Source organism: Ranitomeya imitator, chromosome 2 (assembly GCF_032444005.1).
Source record: "Ranitomeya imitator isolate aRanImi1 chromosome 2, aRanImi1.pri, whole genome shotgun sequence".
NCBI lineage: Eukaryota > Metazoa > Chordata > Amphibia > Anura > Dendrobatidae > Ranitomeya > Ranitomeya imitator.
The window spans coordinates 270,120,208-270,141,841 of NC_091283.1; the positions used below are offsets into that span (position 1 = coordinate 270,120,208).

Sequence of the window (21,634 nt, forward strand, 5' to 3'; positions counted from 1 at the left end):
AATCCTTTATCGAGTCATGATGGGGACTGCCAGGAAATAGGAAAGTTCTGATTACTTCACTTACACATACAGCGCTCTCAGCTGCAGTTTCCTCTGCCTGCCAACACAAGGCTGGAGTTCTGAGCCACTCTTTCTCCCTCTGCTTGTGTGTGTAATCCTAAACTCCTCATTTCCCCCCTCCCTCAAGAATTTATATGGCTCTATGCTGCGACAGACAAGTCTGTCTACCCTCCTCATTCCCCCCTCCCACCTGGTACTGGCTAGAACTGGTACAGAAAGCATGAGATTCTATTGTCCTTTTACGAGTATATATATTGGCACCAATCAGGGCAAGAGATATAATATATCCGGATGTCCATCGAGAAATCTATAACCCCATGAAATCGCTAGAAACTAAACCCAAAGAGTGCAAGGAGCGGGTTTCTCCATAAGTGGGTCGTCTAACTACGCCGTGTTTACACTTAAAAGAATCACCCTGACGTGGTGCACTTCCTGATCATTGTGTCTCCATATACAAGGTTTGTACAGCGAGCTAGGCATAAAATGGTTGCCATAACTCTAAGAAAAGGGGAGAATTCAGCCTCTAAGTGAAGTCACCACAGGGGGAGTGCCTTGGTTTTAGGCTAGGAAATAAGTGAGCGAAGCAGCAGGCTTCACGTGTCTTTGTCTGGGGTCTAGCTGCTCTACAGATGTATGGTATGCATCTACAGTAGATGTGTCCCCTCCTCCACAGCACACGGTCAGCCATGAAATAAGATGACATAACGATATGTAAGCGTTTTTTCAACTTTAACCCTTTTTTATTTGTAATTGTACAGCACATACGATACTTGTCTTCGTTATAATACCTTTTTATACCTCTGTAAACACTGCCTACCTTTTGTGGAGTAAAATAAAAAATTACTAGCTTTGTCACTCCTTGCTCTATAATGTACGGTCACATCCTCTGAAGTGAATTACGCTACTAATCTGGGTGGGCTCCGGACCCTTTAATAATTAAGAAGTCGGAGCTGGTGGCAGCGGGATTTGTCCTGTGCGATTGGGAGGCTTTGTAGCGACCAGCGGAGCTGATAATTATTGTTCCCGCCTGAGTGGGAGTAGTTATATCGCTCTCGCTGCAGCCTGCCAGTACATAGCAGGCAGCCTTTATGGCGACTAATTATCCTAGATGCAGTACCCACTCTGACCTGAGGGTAAGGGGGCGCCAGAGAGCTGCAAGTACGAAACCGGAACTGGGAAGTGGGATATAGATAAATCCCCTTCAGAAAGAACCAGGGGCAACCAAACAACCCCGGTTCATGACAAGTTGGTGTGAGTGGTGGGGATGATACCATGACAGGGTTCGCCTTCTTCTCTATTGGACTATGCGTTTTCATTTGTTTTTTTGGGTGGGCTCCTGGACTCTGACAGTGGCCTGTGGTTTGTGTGCAAGCTGATAATGTTTCACACAGCTCCCCGAAAGGGATTTGGTGCCTGTATTTCCCACTTTTTTTTGTGCCATTTTCTATAAATTACCCAATGGTGAGAGTGTGTCATTTATAGGGGTCTTGAGCGAGTGGGTGAGCTGTGAATGGGTATCCTGGGTGAGCTGTGGATGGGGGTCCTTGCGGCTCTGAGTGGGGGGCTGCTACTTATGGAGGCCCAGGGAAATGTGTGGCATATTATTTGAGGGGAGGTCACAGGACTACAGTATATTATAAATTCTGGGGTCCTGAAGCAGGGGGATTCGGGGAGGGACAAGACAGTTTAGGTGAAGATCAGCCTCTAATCTATCCTGGCAGTAGGTGGCGCCACTAACAGAACTGCATATTACTATCTGCATTATATGAAACCACAACTGCGCTAATCCCAGATTACAGGGGCCGGAAACATCAGAATAGGGGGAGAAACTACAAAGTGACACGTTATAGCAGGCACTGAAATACTCTGTGCTACTGGAGTTGTCCTCCTCTCCTGACATCCTCTATGCTGCTGGGGATCCTGCTCCTCCTCCATGTAACCCTCAGCTGTGATCTCCTCTCCTGACATCCTCTGTGCTGCTGGAGATCCTGGTCCTCCTCCATGTAACTCTCAGCTGTGATCTCCTCCTCTCCTGACATCCTCTGTGCTGCTGGAGATCCTGCTCCTCCTCCATGTAACCCTCAGCTGTGATCTCCTGTCCTGACATCCTCTGTGCTGCTGGGGATCCTGCTCCTCCTCCATGTAACTCTCAGCTGTGATCTCCTCCTCTCCTGACATCCTCTGTGCTGCTGGAATCCTGCTCCTCCTCCATGTAACTCTCAGCTGTGATCTCCTTCTCTCCTGACATCCTCTGTGCTGCTGGGATCCTGCTCCTCCTCCATGTAACTCTCAGCTGTGATCTCATCTCTCCTGACATCCTCTGTGCTGCTGGGATCCTGCTCCTCCTCCATGTAACTCTCAGCTGTGATCTCCTCTCCTGACATCCTCTGTGCTGCTGGGGATCCTGCTCCTCCTCCATGTAACTCTCAGCTGTGATCTCCTCCTCTCCTGACATCCTCTGTGCTGCTGGGGATCCTGCTCCTCCTCCATGTAACTCTCAGCTGTGATCTCCTCTCCTGACATCCTCTGTACTGCTGGGGATCCTGCTCCTCCACCATGTAACTCTCAGCTGTGATCTCCTCTCCTGACATCCTCTGTGCTGCTGGGATCCTGCTCCTCCTCCATGTAACTCTCAGCTGTGAACTCCTCCTCTCCTGACATCCTCTGTGCTGCTGGGGATCCTGCTCCTCCCTCCATGTAACTCTCAGCTGTGATCTCCTCCTCTACTGACATCCTCTGTGCTGCTGGGGATCCTGCTCCTCCCTCCATGTAACTCTCAGCTGTGAACTCCTCCTCTCCTGACATCCTCTGTGCTGCTGGGGATCCTGCTCCTCCTCCATGTAACTCTCAGCTGTGATCTCCTCCTCTCCTGACATCCTCTGTGCTGCTGGGGATCCTGCTCCTCCTCAATGTAACTCTCAGCTGTGATCTCCTCTCTCCTGACATCCTCTGTGCTGCTGGGATCCTGCTCCTCCTCCATGTAACTCTCAGCTGTGATCTCCTCTCTCCTGACATCCTCTGTGCTGCTGGGATCCTGCTCCTCCTCCATGTAACTCTCAGCTGTGATCTCCTCTCCTGACATCCTCTGTGCTGCTGGGGATGCTGCTCCTCCTCCATGTAACTCTCAGCTGTGATCTCCTCTCTCCTGACATCCTCTGTGCTGCTGGGATCCTGCTCCTCCTCCATGTAACTCTCAGCTGTGATCTCCTCTCCTGACATCCTCTGTGCTGCTGGAGATCCTGCTCCTCCTCCATGAAACTCTCAGCTGTGATCTCCTTTCTCCTGACATCCTCTGTGCTGCTGGGATCCTGCTCCTTCTCAATGTAACACTCAGCTGTGATCTCCTCCTCTCCTGACATCCTCTGTGACGCTGGAGATCCTGCTCCTCCTCCATGTAACTCTCAGCTGTGATCTCCTCTCCTGACATCCTCTGTGCTGCTGGGATCCTGCTCCTCCTCCATGTAACTCTCAGCTGTGATCTCCTCCTCTCCTGACATCCTCTGTGCTGCTGGGATCCTGCTCCTCCTCCATGTAACTCTCAGCTGTGATCTCCTCCTCTCCTGACATCCTCTGTGCTGCTGAGGATCCTGCTCCTCCTCCATGTAACACTCAGCTGTGATCTCCTCCTCTCCTGACATCCTCTGTGCTGCTGAGGATCCTGCTCCTCCTCCATGTAACTCTCAGCTGTGATCTCCTCCTCTCCTGACATCCTCTGTGCTGCTGGGGATCCTGCTCCTCCTCCATGTAACTCTCAGCTGTGATCTCCTCTCCTGACATCTTCTGTGCTGCTGGGGATCCTGCTCCTCCTCCATGTAACACTCAGCTGTGATCTCCTCCTCTCCTGACATCCTCTGTGCTGCTGGGGATCCTGCTCCTCCTCCATGTAACTCTTACCTGTGATCTCCTCTCTCCTGACATCCTCTGTGCTGCTGGGATCCTGCTCCTCCTCCATGTAACTCTCAGCTGTGATCTCCTCTCTCCTGACATCCTCTGTGCTGCTGGGGATCCTGCTCCTCCTCCATGTAACTCTCAGCTGTGATCTCCTCCTCTCCTGACATCCTCTGTGCTGCTGGGGATCCTGCTCCTCCCTCCATGTAACTCTCAGCTGTGATCTCCTCCTCTCCTGACATCCTCTGTGCTGCTGGAGATCCTGCTCCTCCTCCATGTTACTCTCAGCTATGATCTCCTCCTCTCCTGACATCCTCTGTGCTGCTGGGGATCCTGCTCCTCCTCCATGTAACTATCAGCTGTGATCTCCTCTCCTGACATCCTCTGTGCTGCTGGGGATCCTCCTCCTCCTCCATGTAACTCTCAGCTGTGATCTCCTCCTCTCCTGACATCCTCTGTGCTGCTGGAGATCCTGCTCCTCCTCCATGTAACTCTCAGCTGTGGTCTCCTCTCCCGACATCCTCTGTGCTGCTGGGGATCCTGCTCCTCCTCCATGTAACTCTCAGCTGTGATCTCCTCTCCTGACATCCTCTGTGCTGCTGGAGATCCTGCTCCTCCTCCATGTAACCCTCAGCTGTGATCTCCTCTCCTGACATCCTCTGTGCTGCTGGGATTCTGCTCCTCCTCCATGTAACTCTCAGCTGTGATCTCCTCCTCTCCTGACATCCTCTGTGCTGCTGGGGATCCAGCTCCTCCTCCATGTAACTCTCAGCTGTGATCTCCTCTCCTGACATCCTCTGTGCTGCTGGGGATCCTCCTCCTCCTCCATGTAACTCTCAGCTGTGATCTCCTCCTCTCCTGACATCCTCTGTGCTGCTGGGGATCCTGCTCCTCCTCCATGTAACTCCCAGCTGTGATCTCCTCCTCTCCTGACGTTCTCTGTGCTGCTGGGATCCTGCTCCTCCTCCATGTAACCCTCAGCTGTGATCTCCTCTCTCCTGACATCCTCTGTGCTGCTGGGGATCCTGCTCCTCCTCCATGTAACTCTCAGCTGTGATCTCCTCTCCTGACATCCTCTGTGCTGCTGGGGATCCTGCTCCTCCTCTATGTAACTCTCAGCTGTGATCTCCTCCTCTCCTGACATCCTCTGTGCTGCTGGGGATCCTGCTCCTCCTCTATGTAACTCTCAGCTGTGATCTCCTCTCTCCTGACATCCTCTGTGCTGCTGGGATCCTGCTCCTCCTCCATGTAACTCTCAGCTGTGATCTCCTCTCTCCTGACATCCTCTGTGCTGCTGGGATCCTGCTCCTCCTCCATGTAACTCTCAGCTGTGATCTCCTCTCTCCTGACATCCTCTGTGCTGCTGGGATCCTGCACCTCCTCCATGTAACTCTCAGCTGTGATCTCCTCTCCTGACATCCTCTGTGCTGCTGGGGATCCTGCTCCTCCTCCATGTGACTCTCAGCTGTGATCTCCTCCTCTCCTGACATCCTCTGTGCTGCTGGGATCCTGCTCCTCCTCCATGTAACTCTCAGCTGTGATCTCCTCCTCTCCTGACATCCTCTGTGCTGCTGGGGATCCTGCTCCTCCTCCATGTAACTCTTACCTGTGATCTCCTCTCCTGACATCCTCTGTACTGCTGGGATCCTGCTCCTCCTCCATGTAACTCTTACCTGTGATCTCCTCTCTCCTGACATCCTCTGTGCTGCTGGGGATCCTGCTCCTCCTCAATGTAACACTCAGCTGTGATCTCCTCCTCTCCTGACATCCTCTGTGCTGCTGGGGATCCTGCTCCTCCTCCATGTAACTCTCAGCTGTGATCTCCTCCTCTACTGACATCCTCTGTGCTGCTGGGGATCCTGCTCCTCCCTCCATGTAACTCTCAGCTGTGAACTCCTCCTCTCCTGACATCCTCTGTGCTGCTGGGAATCCTGCTCCTCCTCCATGTAACTCTCAGCTGTGATCTCCTCCTCTCCTGACATCCTCTGTGCTGCTGGGGATCCTGCTCCTCCTCAATGTAACTCTCAGCTGTGATCTCCTCTCTCCTGACATCCTCTGTGCTGCTGGGATCCTGCTCCTCCTCCATGTAACTCTCAGCTGTGATCTCCTCTCTCCTGACATCCTCTGTGCTGCTGGGATCCTGCTCCTCCTCCATGTAACTCTCAGCTGTGATCTCCTCTCCTGACATCCTCTGTGCTGCTGGGGATCCTGCTCCTCCTCCATGAAACTCTCAGCTGTGATCTCCTTTCTCCTGACATCCTCTGTGCTGCTGGGATCCTGCTCCTCCTCCATGTAACTCTCAGCTGTGATCTCCTCTCTCCTGACATCCTCTGTACTGCTGGGGATCCTCCTCCTCCTCCATGTAACACTCAGCAGTGATCTCCTCCTCTCCTGACATCCTCTGTGCTGCTGGGGATCCTGCTCCTCCTCCATGTAACACTCAGCTGTGATCTCCTCCTCTCCTGACATCCTCTGTGCTGCTGGGGATCCTGCTCCTCCTCCATGTAACTCTCAGCTGTGATCTCCTCTCTCCTGACATCCTCTGTGCTGCTGGGGATCCTGCTCCTCCTCCATGTAACTCTCAGCTGTGATCTCCTCCTCTCCTGACATCCTCTGTGCTGCTGGGATCCTGCTCCTCCTCCATGTAACTCTCAGCTGTGATCTCCTCCTCTCCTGACATCCTCTGTGCTGCTGGGGATCCTGCTCCTCCTCCATGTAACTCTCAGCTGTGATCTCTCCTGACATCCTCTGTGCTGCTGGGGATCCTGCTCCTCCTCCATGTAACTCTCAGCTGTGATCTCCTCCTCTCCTGACATCCTCTGTTCTGCAGGAGATCCTGCTCCTCCTCCATGTAACTCTCAGCTGTGATCTCCTCCTCTCCTGACATCCTCTGTGCTGCTGGGATCCTGCTCCTCCTCCATGAAACTCTCCGCTGTGATCTACTCTCTCCTGACATCCTCTGTGCTGCTGGGGATCCTGCTCCTCCTCTTTGTAACTCTCTGCTGTGATCTCCTCCTCTCTCCTGAAATCCTCTGTGCTGTTGAGGATCCTGCTCCTCCTCCATGTAACTCTCAGCAGTGCTCTCCTCCTCTCCTGACATCCTCTGTGCTGCTGGGGATCCTGCTCCTCCTCCATGTAACTCTCAGCTGTGATCTCCTCCTCTCTCCTGACATACTCTGTGCTGCTGGGGATCCTGCTCCTCCTCCATGTAACTCTCAGCTGTGGTCTCCTCCTCTCCTGACATCCTCTGTGCTGCTGGAATCCTGCTCCTCCTCCATGTAACTCTCAGCTGTGATCTCCTCCTCTCCTGACATCCTCTGTGCTGCTGGGATCCTGCTCCTCCTCCATGTAACTCTCAGCTGTGATCTCCTCTCCTGACATCCTCTGTGCTGCTGGGATCCTGCTCCTCCTCCATGTAACTCTCAGCTGTGATCTCCTCCTCTCCTGACATCCCCTGTGCTGCTGGGATCCTGCTCCTCCTCCATGTAACTCTCAGCTGTGATCTGCTCTCCTGACATACTCTGTGCTGCTGGGGATCCTGCTCCTCCTCCATGTAACTCTCAGCTGTGATCTCCTCCTCTCCTGACATCCTCTGTGCTGCTGGGATCCTGCTCCTCCCTGTAACTCTCAGCTGTGATCTCCTCCTCTCCTGACATACTCTGTGCTGCTGGGGATCCTGCTCCTCCTCCATGTAACTCTCAGCTGTGATCTCATCTCTCCTGACAGCCTCTGTGCTGCTGGGATCCTGCTCCTCCTCCATGTAACTCTCAGCTGTGATCTCCTCTCCTGACATCCTCTGTGCTGCTGGGGATCCTGCTCCTCCTCCATGTAACTCTCAGCTGTGATCTCCTCCTCTCCTGACATCCTCTGTGCTGCTGGGGATCCTGCTCCTCCTCCATGTAACTCTTACCTGTGATCTCCTCCTCTCCTGACATCCTCTGTGCTGCTGGGGATCCTGCTCCTCCTCCATGTAACTCTCAGCTGTGATTTCCTCTCTCCTGACATCCTCTGTGCTGCTGGGGATCCTGCTCCTCCTCTATGTAACTCTCAGCTGTGATCTCCTCCTCTCCTGACATCCTCTGTGCTGCTGAGGATCCTGCTCCTCCTCCATGTAACTCTCAGCTGTGATCTCCTCCTCTCCTGACATCCTCTGTGCTGCTGGGGATCCTGCTCCTCCTCCATGTAACTCTCAGCTATGATCTCCTCTCTCCTGACATCCTCTGTGCTGCTGGGGATCCTGCTCCTCCTCCATGTAACTCTCAGCTGTGATCTCCTCCTCTCCTGACATCTTCTGTGCTGCTGGGGTTCCTGCTCCTCCTCCATGTAACACTCAGCTGTGATCTCCTCCTCTCCTGACATCCTCTGTGCTGCTGGGGATCCTGCTCCTCCTCCATGTAACTCTCAGCTGTGATCTCCTCTCTCCTGACATCCTCTGTGCTGCTGGGGATCCTGCTCCTCCTCCATGTAACTCTTACCTGTGATCTCCTCTCTCCTGACATCCTCTGTGCTGCTGTGGATCCTGCTCCTTCTCAATGTAACACTCAGCTGTGATCTCCTCCTCTCCTGACATCCTCTGTGACGCTGGAGATCCTGCTCCTCCTCCATGTAACTCTCAGCTGTGATCTCCTCTCCTGACATCCTCTGTGCTGCTGGGATTCTGCTCCTCCTCCATGTAACTCTCAGCTGTGATCTCCTCCTCTCCTGACATCCTCTGTGCTGCTGGGATCCTGCTCCTCCTCCATGTAACTCTCAGCTGTGATCTCCTCCTCTCCTGACATCCTCTGTGCTGCTGAGGATCCTGCTCCTCCTCCATGCAACTCTCAGCTGTGATCTCCTCCTCTCCTGACATCCTCTGTGCTGCAGGGGATCCTGCTCCTCCTCCATGTAACTCTCAGCTGTGATCTCCTCTCCTGACATCTTCTGTGCTGCTGGGGATCCTGCTCCTCCTCCATGTAACACTCAGCTGTGATCTCCTCCTCTCCTGACATCCTCTGTGCTGCTGGGGATCCTGCTCCTCCTCCATGTTACTCTCAGCTGTGATCTCCTCCTCTCCTGACATCCTCTGTGCTGCTGGGGATCCTGCTCCTCCTCCATGTTACTCTCAGCTGTGATCTCCTCCTCTCCTGACATCCTCTGTGCTGCTGGGGATCCTGCTCCTCCCTCCATGTAACTCTCAGCTGTGATCTCCTCCTCTCCTGACATCCTCTGTGCTGCTGGGGATCCTGCTCCTCCTCCATGTAACTATCAGCTGTGATCTCCTCTCCTGACATCCTCTGTGCTGCAGGGGATCCTCCTCCTCCTCCATGTAACTCTCAGCTGTGATCTCCTCCTCTCCTGACATCCTCTGTGCTGCTGGAGATCCTGCTCCTCCTCCATGTAACTCTCAGCTGTGATCTCCTCCTCTCCCGACATCCTCTGTGCTGCTGGGGATCCTGCTCCTCCTCCATTTAACTCTCAGCTGTGATCTCCTCTCCTAACATCCTCTGTGCTGCTGGAGATCCTGCTCCTCCTCCATGTAACCCTCAGCTGTGATCTCCTCTCCTGACATCCTCTGTGCTGCTGGGATTCTGCTCCTCCTCCATGTAACTCTCAGCTGTGATCTCCTCCTCTCCTGACATCCTCTGTGCTGCTGGGGATCCAGCTCCTCCTCCATGTAACTCTCAGCTGTGATCTCCTCTCCTGACATCCTCTGTGCTGCTGGGGATCCTCCTCCATGTAACTCTCAGCTGTGATCTCCTCTCCTGACATCCTCTGTGCTGCTGGGGATCCTGCTCCTCCTCCATGTAACTCTCAGCTGTGATCTCCTCTCCTGACATCCTCTGTGCTGCTGGGGATCCTGCTCCTCCTCCATGTAACTCTCAGCTGTGATCTCCTCTCCTGACATCCTCTGTGCTGCTGGGGATCCTGCTCCTCCTCTATGTAACTCTCAGCTGTGATCTCCTCCTCTCCTGACATCCTCTGTGCTGCTGGGGATCCTGCTCCTCCTCTATGTAACTCTCAGCTGTGATCTCCTCTCTCCTGACATCCTCTGTGCTGCTGGGATCCTGCTCCTCCTCCATGTAACTCTCAGCTGTGATCTCCTCTCTCCTGACATCCTCTGTGCTGCTGGGATCCTGCTCCTCCTCCATGTAACTCTCAGCTGTGATCTCCTCCTCTCCTGACATCCTCTGTGCTGCTGGGGATCCTGCTCCTCCTCCATGTAACTCTCAGCTGTGATCTCCTCTCTCCTGACATCCTCTGTGCTGCTGGGATCCTGCACCTCCTCCATGTAACTCTCAGCTGTGATCTCCTCTCTCCTGACATCCTCTGTGCTGCTGGGGATCCTGCTCCTCCTCCATGTGACTCTCAGCTGTGATCTCCTCCTCTCCTGACATCCTCTGTGCTGCTGGGATCCTGCTCCTCCTCCATGTAACACTCAGCAGTGATCTCCTCCTCTCCTGACATCCTCTGTGCTGCTGGGGATCCTGCTCCTCCTCCATGTAACTCTCAGCTGTGATCTCCTCCTCTCCTGACATCCTCTGTGCTGCTGGGGATCCTGCTCCTCCTCCATGTAACTCTTACCTGTGATCTCCTCTCCTGACATCCTCTGTACTGCTGGGGATCCTGCTCCTCCACCATGTAACTCTCAGCTGTGATCTCCTCTCCTGACATCCTCTGTGCTGCTGGGATCCTGCTCCTCCTCCATGTAACTCTTACCTGTGATCTCCTCTCTCCTGACATCCTCTGTGCTGCTGGGGATCCTGCTCCTCCTCAATGTAACACTCAGCTGTGATCTCCTCCTCTCCTGACATCCTCTGTGCTGCTGGGGATCCTGCTCCTCCTCCATGTAACTCTCAGCTGTGATCTCCTCCTCTACTGACATCCTCTGTGCTGCTGGGGATCCTGCTCCTCCCTCCATGTAACTCTCAGCTGTGAACTCCTCCTCTCCTGACATCCTCTGTGCTGCTGGGGATCCTGCTCCTCCTCAATGTAACTCTCAGCTGTGATCTCCTCTCTCCTGACATCCTCTGTGCTGCTGGGATCCTGCTCCTCCTCCATGTAACTCTCAGCTGTGATCTCCTCTCTCCTGACATCCTCTGTGCTGCTGGGATCCTGCTCCTCCTCCATGTAACTCTCAGCTGTGATCTCCTCTCCTGACATCCTCTGTGCTGCTGGGGATGCTGCTCCTCCTCCATGTAACTCTCAGCTGTGATCTCCTCTCTCCTGACATCCTCTGTGCTGCTGGGATCCTGCTCCTCCTCCATGTAACTCTCAGCTGTGATCTCCTCTCCTGACATCCTCTGTGCTGCTGGGGATCCTGCTCCTCCTCCATGAAACTCTCAGCTGTGATCTCCTTTCTCCTGACATCCTCTGTGCTGCTGGGATCCTGCTCCTCCTCCATGTAACTCTCAGCTGTGATCTCCTCTCTCCTGACATCCTCTGTGCTGCTGGGGATCCTGCTCCTCCTCCATGTAACACTCAGCAGTGATCTCCTCCTCTCCTGACATCCTCTGTGCTGCTGGGGATCCTGCTCCTCCTCCATGTAACACTCAGCTGTGATCTCCTCCTCTCCTGACATCCTCTGTGCTGCTGGGGATCCTGCTCCTCCTCCATGTAACTCTCAGCTGTGATCTCCTCTCTCCTGACATCCTCTGTGCTGCTGGGGATCCTGCTCCTCCTCCATGTAACTCTCAGCTGTGATCTCCTCCTCTCCTGACATCCTCTGTGCTGCTGGGATCCTGCTCCTCCTCCATGTAACTCTCAGCTGTGATCTCCTCTCTCCTGACATCCTCTGTGCTGCTGGGGATCCTGCTCCTCCTCCATGTAACACTCAGCAGTGATCTCCTCCTCTCCTGACATCCTCTGTGCTGCTGGGGATCCTGCTCCTCCTCCATGTAACACTCAGCTGTGATCTCCTCCTCTCCTGACATCCTCTGTGCTGCTGGGGATCCTGCTCCTCCTCCATGTAACTCTCAGCTGTGATCTCCTCTCTCCTGACATCCTCTGTGCTGCTGGGGATCCTGCTCCTCCTCCATGTAACTCTCAGCTGTGATCTCCTCCTCTCCTGACATCCTCTGTGCTGCTGGGATCCTGCTCCTCCTCCATGTAACTCTCAGCTGTGATCTCCTCCTCTCCTGACATCCTCTGTGCTGCTGGGGATCCTGCTCCTCCTCCATGTAACTCTCAGCTGTGATCTCCTCTCTCCTGACATCCTCTGTGCTGCTGGGATACTGCTCCTCCTCCATGTAACTCTCAGCTGTGATCTCCTCCTCTCCTGACATCCTCTGTGCTGCTGGGGATCCTGCTCCTCCTCCATGTAACTCTCCGCTGTGATCTACTCTTTCCTGACATCCTCTGTGCTGCTGGGGATCCTGCTCCTCCTCCATGTAACTTTCAGCTGTGATCTCCTCTCCTGACATCCTCTGTGCTGCTGGGATCCTGCTCCTCCTCCATGTAACTCTCAGCTGTGATCTCCTCCTCTCCTGACATCCTCTGTGCTGCTGGGGATCCTGCTCCTCCTCCATGTAACTCTCAGCTGTGATCTCCTCTCTCCTGACATCCTCTGTGCTGCTGGGATCCTGCTCCTCCTCCATGTAACTCTCAGCTGTGATCTCCTCCTCTCCTGACATCCTCTGTGCTGCTGGGGATCCTGTTCCTCCTCCATGTAACTCAGCTGTGATCTCCTCCTCTCCTGACATCCTCTGTGCTGCTGGGGATCCTGCTCCTCCTCCATGTAACTTTCAGCTGTGATCTCCTCTCCTGACATCCTCTGTGCTGCTGGGGATCCTGCTCCTCCTCCATGTAACGCTCAGCTGTGATATCCTGACATCCTCTGTGCTGCTGGGGATCCTGCTCCTCCTCCATGTAACTCTCAGCTGTGATCTCCTCCTCTCTCCTGACATCCTCTGTGCTGCTGAGGATCCTGCTCCTCCTCCATGTAACTCTCAGCTGTGATCTCCTCCTCTCCTGACATCCTCTGTGCTCCTGGGATCCTGCTCCTCCTCCATTTAACTCCCAGCTGTGATCTCCTCTCCTGACATCCTCTGTGCTGCTGGGGATCCTGCTCCTCCTCCATGTAACTCTCAGCTGTGATCTCCTCCTCTCCTGACATCCTCTGTGCTCCTGGGATCCTGCTCCTCCTCCATGTAACTCCCAGGTGTGATCTCCTCTCCTGACATCCTCTGTGCTGCTGGGGATCCTGCTCCTCCTCCATGTAACTCTCAGCTGTGATCTCCTCTCTCCTGACAACCTCTGTGCTGCTGGGGATCCTGCTCCTCCTCCATGTAACTCTCAGCTGTGATCTCCTCCTCTCTCCTGACATCCTCTGTGCTGCTGGGGATCCTGCTCCTCCTCCATGTAACTATCAGCTGTGATCTCCTCTCTCCTGACATCCTCTGTGCTGCTGGGATCCTGCTCCTCCTCCATGTAACTATCAGCTGTGATCTCCTCCTCTCCTGACATCCTTTGTGCTGCTGGAATCCTGCTCCTCCTCCATGTAACTCATCTGTGATCTCCTCCTCTCCTGACATCCTCTGTGCTGCTGGGATCCTGCTCCTCCTCCATGTAACTCCCAGCTGTGATCTCCTCTCCTGACATCCTCTGTGCTGCTGGGATCCTGCTCCTCCTCCATGTAAATGTGGCACCCCTAGAGGTATTTGCCACTAATATAGTTACTGACACTGAATACAAATACTAAAATAGCAAGACTGCACTACCTCCTCCGGCCAGAAGGGGGAGCTCCAGAGACTCCCCTTGATCCATTCTGGTCTGAGAGAAGAACTGGCAGTTGGGCAGTTGGGCTAAGGAGCTGAAAGTGAGAGGTCATACAGCTGAATTTCTAACAGCCCTATGACGGTTTCCAGGCCCAAATCACCGGCCTGAGGAGAAGAGGGATAGAGAAAAAGGACATTGTGAGAACCGGGTAGCATTAATCACTACCCAGAACAGGCGCAAAGACGGATACCGGATCCGTGGCTGTATTCATTACATATAATACAGCAACCGGAAAAACGTGAGGTGATATCAGCTTCACTAGGGTCGGACGCAGCAACAGACACAGAGTTCAGCGGTACTCCCGGAGGGGGCAAGCCGATAAAAGGACTCGGGTTGCCCGTCGAACCAGGACCCGGAGGGGACAGATTGGGCCGGCAGCCAGTTCACATACAGCAGCAGGGCCACACAGATATTGCGTACAATAAGAGGCGAAGACCCCGGCAGGGTCAAAGTAACTCAGAGTTCCCATACAGACTTCGGTGACAGGACTGGTTGTAAATCCTTTTTTTGTTAAAGTAAACTGGTTAAACGTTTCAGTGCCTCAGTCTTTCATTTGGACAATAGCCATCTATCCAGGATTGGGATCATCACCGCTGGGAGAACCTGCTGCTGATCAAGTAAGTGCCTGTTCCCTCACGATACCCTTTACACTGTGCATTGCCTGAGGCCACAGCACCGGGTCAAGCCACCCGTGACATCCCCCTCAAGAGACAGACCCCATTGGTCCGGTGCTGGGTACCCCGGTCTCTCGGGCGTCACAATTGGCGTCACGAACAGGATAGAGCCAGCCCATATACCGGGTATTGTGTGCCGTGATTGGAGCCCAAAACTTTGAAAACTTGGATGAAAAATCGTGAAAATTGACTTTATTAAAGAAAATTCCATTCCCCATTGAAAACTATTGAAAGTGACTTTTCCCCATTGGTTATAATGGAGTAAAGATGGCCGCCATCCCCTGAGGTAATCACCTCATAACCGTTAGGCGCGAGACTGTTAATTGAGCTACGCCATTACCTGAGCCCCAGTCTAACTGAAAAACTTCAGAATCCGCCATTACAGAGTGCGGTGGGCGGGAGCAGCAGGGGGCGTGTCATTGTGGGTGGCACCAAGCTGAGCGCTCTGACGTCAGAGCAAGGGGAAAACCAATCCTGCTGCACAGCAGAACGAATCTACACTATCCCGACGGAAGCGGAGGACCGGAAGGGTCCGGATTAACTAAGGGGGCACAGTATGTCGCAGCACGGAGACGCCGCAGCACCCGGCGGCGCTAATGCAGCTGAAAGACAGAGTGTCGATAGAGCGTCTGGTAGCGCAGCGGTGCAAGGAGTGGCGCCCATCATGCCGGTGCTGATGCCATATACCCCAGGTGGCCCGTGGCTTCCAATGTATGAAGGTGAGCCTAATACCCTTGACGATTTCAGAGAAAAGATGCTGGCCCATTTTAACATGTTCCCCGTGGGTGAAGTTCAGCGTGTTAGTCTCCTGATGATGCAGTTAAGTGGCCATGCTAAGCGAGAAGTCACAGCATGGGCAGCTGATCTAAAAGGCACTGTTGAACGCATATTTGCTGGATTAAAAGCTACATTTGAAACCACTGCCAGCAGCAAAGCTAAAATACGATTCTTTAATTGCAAACAAAAAGTTAATGAGGGCGTGAGAGACTTTGCCTTAAACCTGCAGGAAGCCCTTAAATCACTTACACTGGCTGAACCCATTTTTAACACCGGAGCGGATAAACTGCTAAGAGATCAATTTATGGAGGGACTCTACACCCCTTCTCACCGGGGGCATGTGAGCATGCTTGTTTTTAAGAACCCTGAATTGACATTTGCCCAATTAAAGGAGAGCGCTATACGTCTCCAGCTGGCAGAGGCACCTCGGGATCAGGATCCTGCGCAACCTATGGCAGAGGCACCTCAACAACATGGAGTACCAGTGACATCAGCTATGTCCGGGGCCATTGCTAAGCCCCTGGGGCCCAGTACTAATGAGGCTCTTCAACAAAAGCTTGACTCTTTAACTGATGTTTTTGCTTCAATGGCTAAAACCATGCAGGAGATGAGAGGACCCAAGATGGAGTTGGCAAACTGTAGAGAAGGTGTTCCATGGATGAGACCCTGGAGATACCAGACATGGAGAGGACGACCCCGCGACCGCTACCAACCGGATGGACAGCCCATTTGCCGCCGTTGCCAGCAGCCAGGCCACTTTGCACGAGATTGTGATTTAAACGGGAATCCCCTGTGAATGCGGGCCGCTTCGCAGGAATGAACTTTCAAGGCCCAACACCCTGGCACGACAGGTACATCGGAGGACGACCCATTATCCCTATCGTGCTGGACGGAATTCCCCTCAACGCTTTGCTGGACACAGGTTCCCAGATTTCATCTATACCGTATATCCTTTATAAGAGGTACTGGGCTGATGCAGATATTGATAAAGGGCCCTCTGATGTTGAACTAGATATATGGGCCAGTAATGGTAAGTTGGTACCGAAACTAGGATTCAGGGAGATGACCATAAAGATTGGTAAAGTAGAATTGAAGAAACAGGGTATAATTGTTGTTGATGTTGACCGGCGGAACTGTGAACCAACTGTATTGATAGGAATGAATGTGTTAGAGAACTGCTTTTCCGAAGTTATTTCTGTCTTACAGCAAATTGCTGAAACTGCCCAATCCTGACAGCAGAGAGTTCTCCGGAGGGAAATAAAAGTATTGATGTTAAGGCAACAGGTAGAAGTTGCAGGTGGAGAAATCGGCAGTGTGAGGGTAAGTGATCCAACATCTATTGTAATCCCACCAAAAACAGAAATGCTGGTATGGTGTAGAGCAGCGATTGGTACTAAGGGACGAGATTATCAAGCCTTAATAGAACCAGTGTACACCGACAGCAGGCCCACTATACTCACAGCACGAGGGGTAGTCGAGGTACACCGGGGACGAGTGCCGGTACGACTTTTGAACTGTGGAGAGGAAGAGGTCACTTTGCCAAGGTATGCTACAGTGGCAAAGCTATATACTGTTGACAACAATGCCATCACAACCATTGAGCCCTTAGAACCAACCTGTCAGGTGGAAGGCAACGGCTCAGACGGAGAATTGGAGGATTGGTGTCAACAGCTACACGTGGGCATAAATTCAACACCTACCCATCAAAAACAAGGGGTGTATAGGCTAGTGACGGAATATGAACAAGTCTTCAGTAAACACCCATTGGACTTCGGACGGATAGAAGGGGTAGAACACACAATCCCCACCAGTGACCATCCCCCAATAAAAGAAAGATATAGACCCATACCGCCCGCTCACTATCAATGTGCAAAAGATATGCTGAGGGAGATGAAACAGGCCGGGGTAATAAGAGACAGCTGTAGACCCTGGGCGGCCCCTCTAGTGCTTGTCAAAAAAAAGGACGGAACCATGAGAATGTGCGTAGACTACCGGCGGATTAATAACATCACCCATAAAGACGCCTACCCCTTGCCTAGGATAGAAGAGTCCTTGACTGCTTTGAAATCTGCTAATTATTTTTCCACCTTAGACTTAACAAGCGGGTATTGGCAAGTCCCTGTGGCTGAGAGAGATAAGGAAAAGACGGCATTCACCACACCAATGGGTCTATGTGAATTTAATCGCATGCCATTCGGACTCTGCAACGCATCTGGTACCTTCCAGCGGCTGATGGAATGCTGCCTCGGACACAAGAACTTCGAGACCGTCCTCCTGTACCTAGATGATGTGATCGTCTACTCAAAGACTTACGAACAACACTTAATAGACCTGGCAGAAGTGTTCGAAGCCTTATCCAGGTATGGCATGAAAATCAAGCCATCCAAATGTCACCTTCTCAAGCCAAAGGTACAGTACCTGGGACACATCGTGAGTTCGGAGGGAGTAGCACCGGATCCCGAGAAAATAAGCGCCATAAGGGATTGGCCAAGACCTACCAACGCAAAAGAAGTGAGGCAATTCCTGGGATTGGTGGGTTACTATCGCAGATTTATAAAAGGATTTACCAAATTGGCAGCACCCTTGCAAGACGCCTTGGTAGGGCAGACGAAGAAACCTTCAAACCGAAACCCTCCTTTTCAGTGGAACGATGAAAGGGAAGACTCCTTTGAACAACTAAAGAAGGCACTAACCGGAGAAGAGGTTCTGGCATACCCAGATTACCATCAACCTTTCATCCTCTACACCGATGCCAGTAATGTGGGACTAGGAGTGGTGCTGTCACAAAAGCAAGAAGGTCGGGAGAAAGTCATCGCCTTTGCAAGTAGAAAGCTCCGGCCTACTGAAAGAAATCCAGAAAATTATAGCTCCTTCAAATTGGAACTACTGGCAGTAGTTTGGGCTGTGACTGTACGTTTCAAACACTATCTGGCTGCTGCAGAATTTATTGTCTATACTGACAACAATCCGTTGACCCACCTGGACACAGCCAAATTAGGTGCGTTAGAACAGCGATGGATAGCCCGGTTATCTAATTACAACTTCAAGATCAAGTATCGAGCAGGTCGCAAGAATGGAAATGCCGATGCCCTATCCCGGATGCCACACTTGAGAGATGTAGAAGAAGAAACGGGGGAGCTTGAAGAAATTGAACTACCAGCCTTCCATCATCCCAAGGCAAAACATCATCAGTCAAGTACCTATCAGAAACAACAAGAGGTGAATTTTAATCCGTTAGCACACCATAGATGGGCTGACACCCAAGACAGCAATCCGGCTGTGAAGTTGGTGAAGGAACTGTTAACTGAGCAAAGTGCATATCCCGATGAGGATGCCCCAGAAGAGACGTATCAACTCTGGAAAGAGAGAGGCAAAATGTTCCTGTATCAAGGGAAGCTCTGTAGAAGGTACACCAATCCGAAAACACATGAATTGGTATGGCAGATTATCGTGCCTAAACAAGATGTCAAGATGGTCCTCGAAGCTTACCATAATGGTGCTGGTCACTTTGGTTGGAAAAAGTTAGAAGTACTTCTAAGAGAAAGATTTTATTGGGTCGGGATGAGAAAATCAATCGAACAGTGGTGCAGAAATTGTGGCCCGTGCAACCTCAGAAGAAACGATCAAAAGAACCAAAGAGCACCACTGCAGCCCATAATCACCAAACAACCACTTGAACTTGTAGCCATAGACCACGTGAAGTTAATACCAAGCCGGTCCGGCTATGTCTATGCCTTGACCATCGTGGACCATTATTCACGCTTCTTGGTAGTAGTTCCCGTAAAAGATCTGACAGCAAAAACAGCAGCCAAAGCGTTCCAAACGTACTTTTGTAGACCCCATGGATATCCGGAACAGGTTCTCACCGACCGAGGTACAGCCTTTGAATCAGAGATCTTCAGAGAATTCTGTAATATGTATGGTTGCAAAAAGATCCGGACGACGGCCTATCATCCACAAACAAACGGCTTATGCGAGAAGATGAACCATATTATAATAGACCTACTAAAGACTTTACCTGAGACAGAAAGGAATCAATGGCCAGAGAAATTGCCTGACTTGGTAGATCTATATAATCATGTCCCGGTAAGCTCCACCAACTGCACCCCAGCTTACCTTATGCGTGCAAGACCCGGCCAATTACCAATCGATCTAGAAATGGGAATTCTGAAACCAGACGCAGAAGTTCAAGACTCCAATTGGGATATCATACGGCAAAAGCAGTATCGCCAAGTGCAAGAGAGTGTGGAAAGAAGCCTTCAGCAAACTAGAGAAAGACAAGAGCGAACTTTCAACCAGAATGCTCTAGCGACCCCATTAAGACCGGGTGACCAAGTGCTCAAGAGAAATCGTCGAACCAATAAACTAGACAATTAGTGGGAAGCCGTACCCTACACAGTTTTACCAACAAGAATGGATAATCCTAAAATGTGTCTCATTAGCAAAAACGGAGGCTTAACATCTGTACTAGTGTCAAGAGACAATCTTAAATTGTGTCCGGAAGCATTGAAAGAGCCAGAAGTTGTCCAGCCAGAACCAGAAGTTATTCAACCCATACAGGTTCAACCAGTAAAGGAAAAAGAAGAGGAAATGTATCACACCTGTATAGGAGACTTTCCCAAAACCCTACTAACATACCATGGTGCAGTAGTGGTTCCCATGGTGGCCTTTTACCCAACACCGAACCCAATACCAGAAGTCCCAAGACAGGAAGAGGCTGACCCCGTACTACAGGAGGTTCCAGGCCAGGAAGAACAGATTCCTGATCAGTGTAATCTCATTCACTGTGGACTTGCCAACTCCATAGTCATGGAATTATCTTTAGCAGAGTGGGCAGATACTACATCCGCAGTAGACAGTAGTACACCACATGAAGAGATACCGCTATTACGTAGATCACAGCGTAGTACCCAGGGCCAATTACCGGCCAGGTATGCAGATTACCAACTATAAAGCTCATAATGTGAATTGTATATATGTTATTCCATATATAGTTAAACAGAAAATGTAGTATAGTCATTGTTATCAGTCTGCAACGTTTAAGCCCAGTACCTACAGAGACTTGTCTGTATGAACTTCTTGCATATTCTTGAACTTTTTAATCAGCCCGGAGGCACTAAATCAAAGCTCCGGAAAGACTGCTTTTTGAACTTTGCTTTTTGTTCTTTTTGAACTTTCTTTAGACGTTATATTGATAACTCCGTTGGAAAAATGGAACTAAATTCTTGGACACAAAGTGCAGTGCCTTTCCCAGTACCTTCAAGGATAGAACTGTATTAATGGACGCTATTTGAAGTGACTTTTTACAGAACTCTATTTTTGTTTCCTTGAGTGGTTTTTGTAACTTTTCATTTTTAAGACTCTGTACATATTAATTGTTATTTCAAAATGTTATCGTCCCACAGTCCCGGAGTACTGTTCTTAACTAAGGGGGAATGTGGCACCCCTAGAGGTATTTGCCACAAATATAGTTACTGACACTGAATACAAATACTAAAATAGCAAGACTGCACTACCTCCTCCGGCCAGAAGGGGGAGCTCCAGAGACTCCTCTTGATCCATTCTGGTCTGAGAGAAGAACTGGCAGTTGGGCAGTTGGGCTAAGGAGCTGAAAGTGAGAGGTCATACAGCTGAATTTCTAACAGCCCTATGACGGTTTCCAGGCCCAAATCACCGGCCTGAGGAGAAGAGGGATAGAGAAAAAGGACATTGTGAGAACCGGGTAGCATTAATCACTACCCAGAACAGGCGCAAAGACGGATACCGGATCCGTGGCTGTATTCATTACATATAATACAGCAACCGGAAAAACGTGAGGTGATATCACCTTCACTAGGGTCGGACGCAGCAACAGACACAGAGTTCAGCGGTACTCCCGGAGGGGGTAAGCCGATAAAAGGACTCGGGTTGCCCGTCGAACCAGGACCCGGAGGGGACAGATTGGGCCGGCAGCCAGTTCACATACAGCAGCAGGGCCACACAGATATTGCGTACAATAAGAGGCGAAGACCCCGGCAGGGTCAAAGTAACTCAGAGTTCCCATACAGACTCCGGTGACAGGACTGGTTGTAAATCCTTTTTTTGTTAAAGTAAACTGGTTAAACGTTTCAGTGCCTCAGTCTTTCATTTGGACAATAGCCATCTATCCAGGATTGGGATCATCACCGCTGGGAGAACCTACTGCTGATCAAGTAAGTGCCTGTCCCCTCACGATACCCTTTACACTGTGCATTGCCTGAGGCCACAGCACCGGGTCAAGCCACCCGTGACATCCCCCTCAAGAGACAGACCCCATTGGTCCGATGCTGGGTACCCCGGTCTCTCGGGCGTCACAATTTCCCAGCTGTGATCTCCTCTCCTGACATCCTCTGTGCTGCTGGAGATCCTGCTCCTCCTCCATGTAACTATCAGCTGTGATCTCCTCCTCTCCTGACATCCTCTGTGCTGCTGGGATCCTGCTCCTCCTCCATGTAACTCTCAGC

General features: G+C 51.6%; 1 protein-coding gene across 3 annotated transcripts in view; it reads right to left on the reverse strand.

Moving 5' to 3' along the window:
• The window catches only part of CACNG5 (calcium voltage-gated channel auxiliary subunit gamma 5), a 49,384-nt gene that overhangs the window by 5,472 nt on the left and 22,278 nt on the right, over positions 1-21,634 (reverse strand). The gene's annotated exons all lie outside the window — the stretch shown is intronic.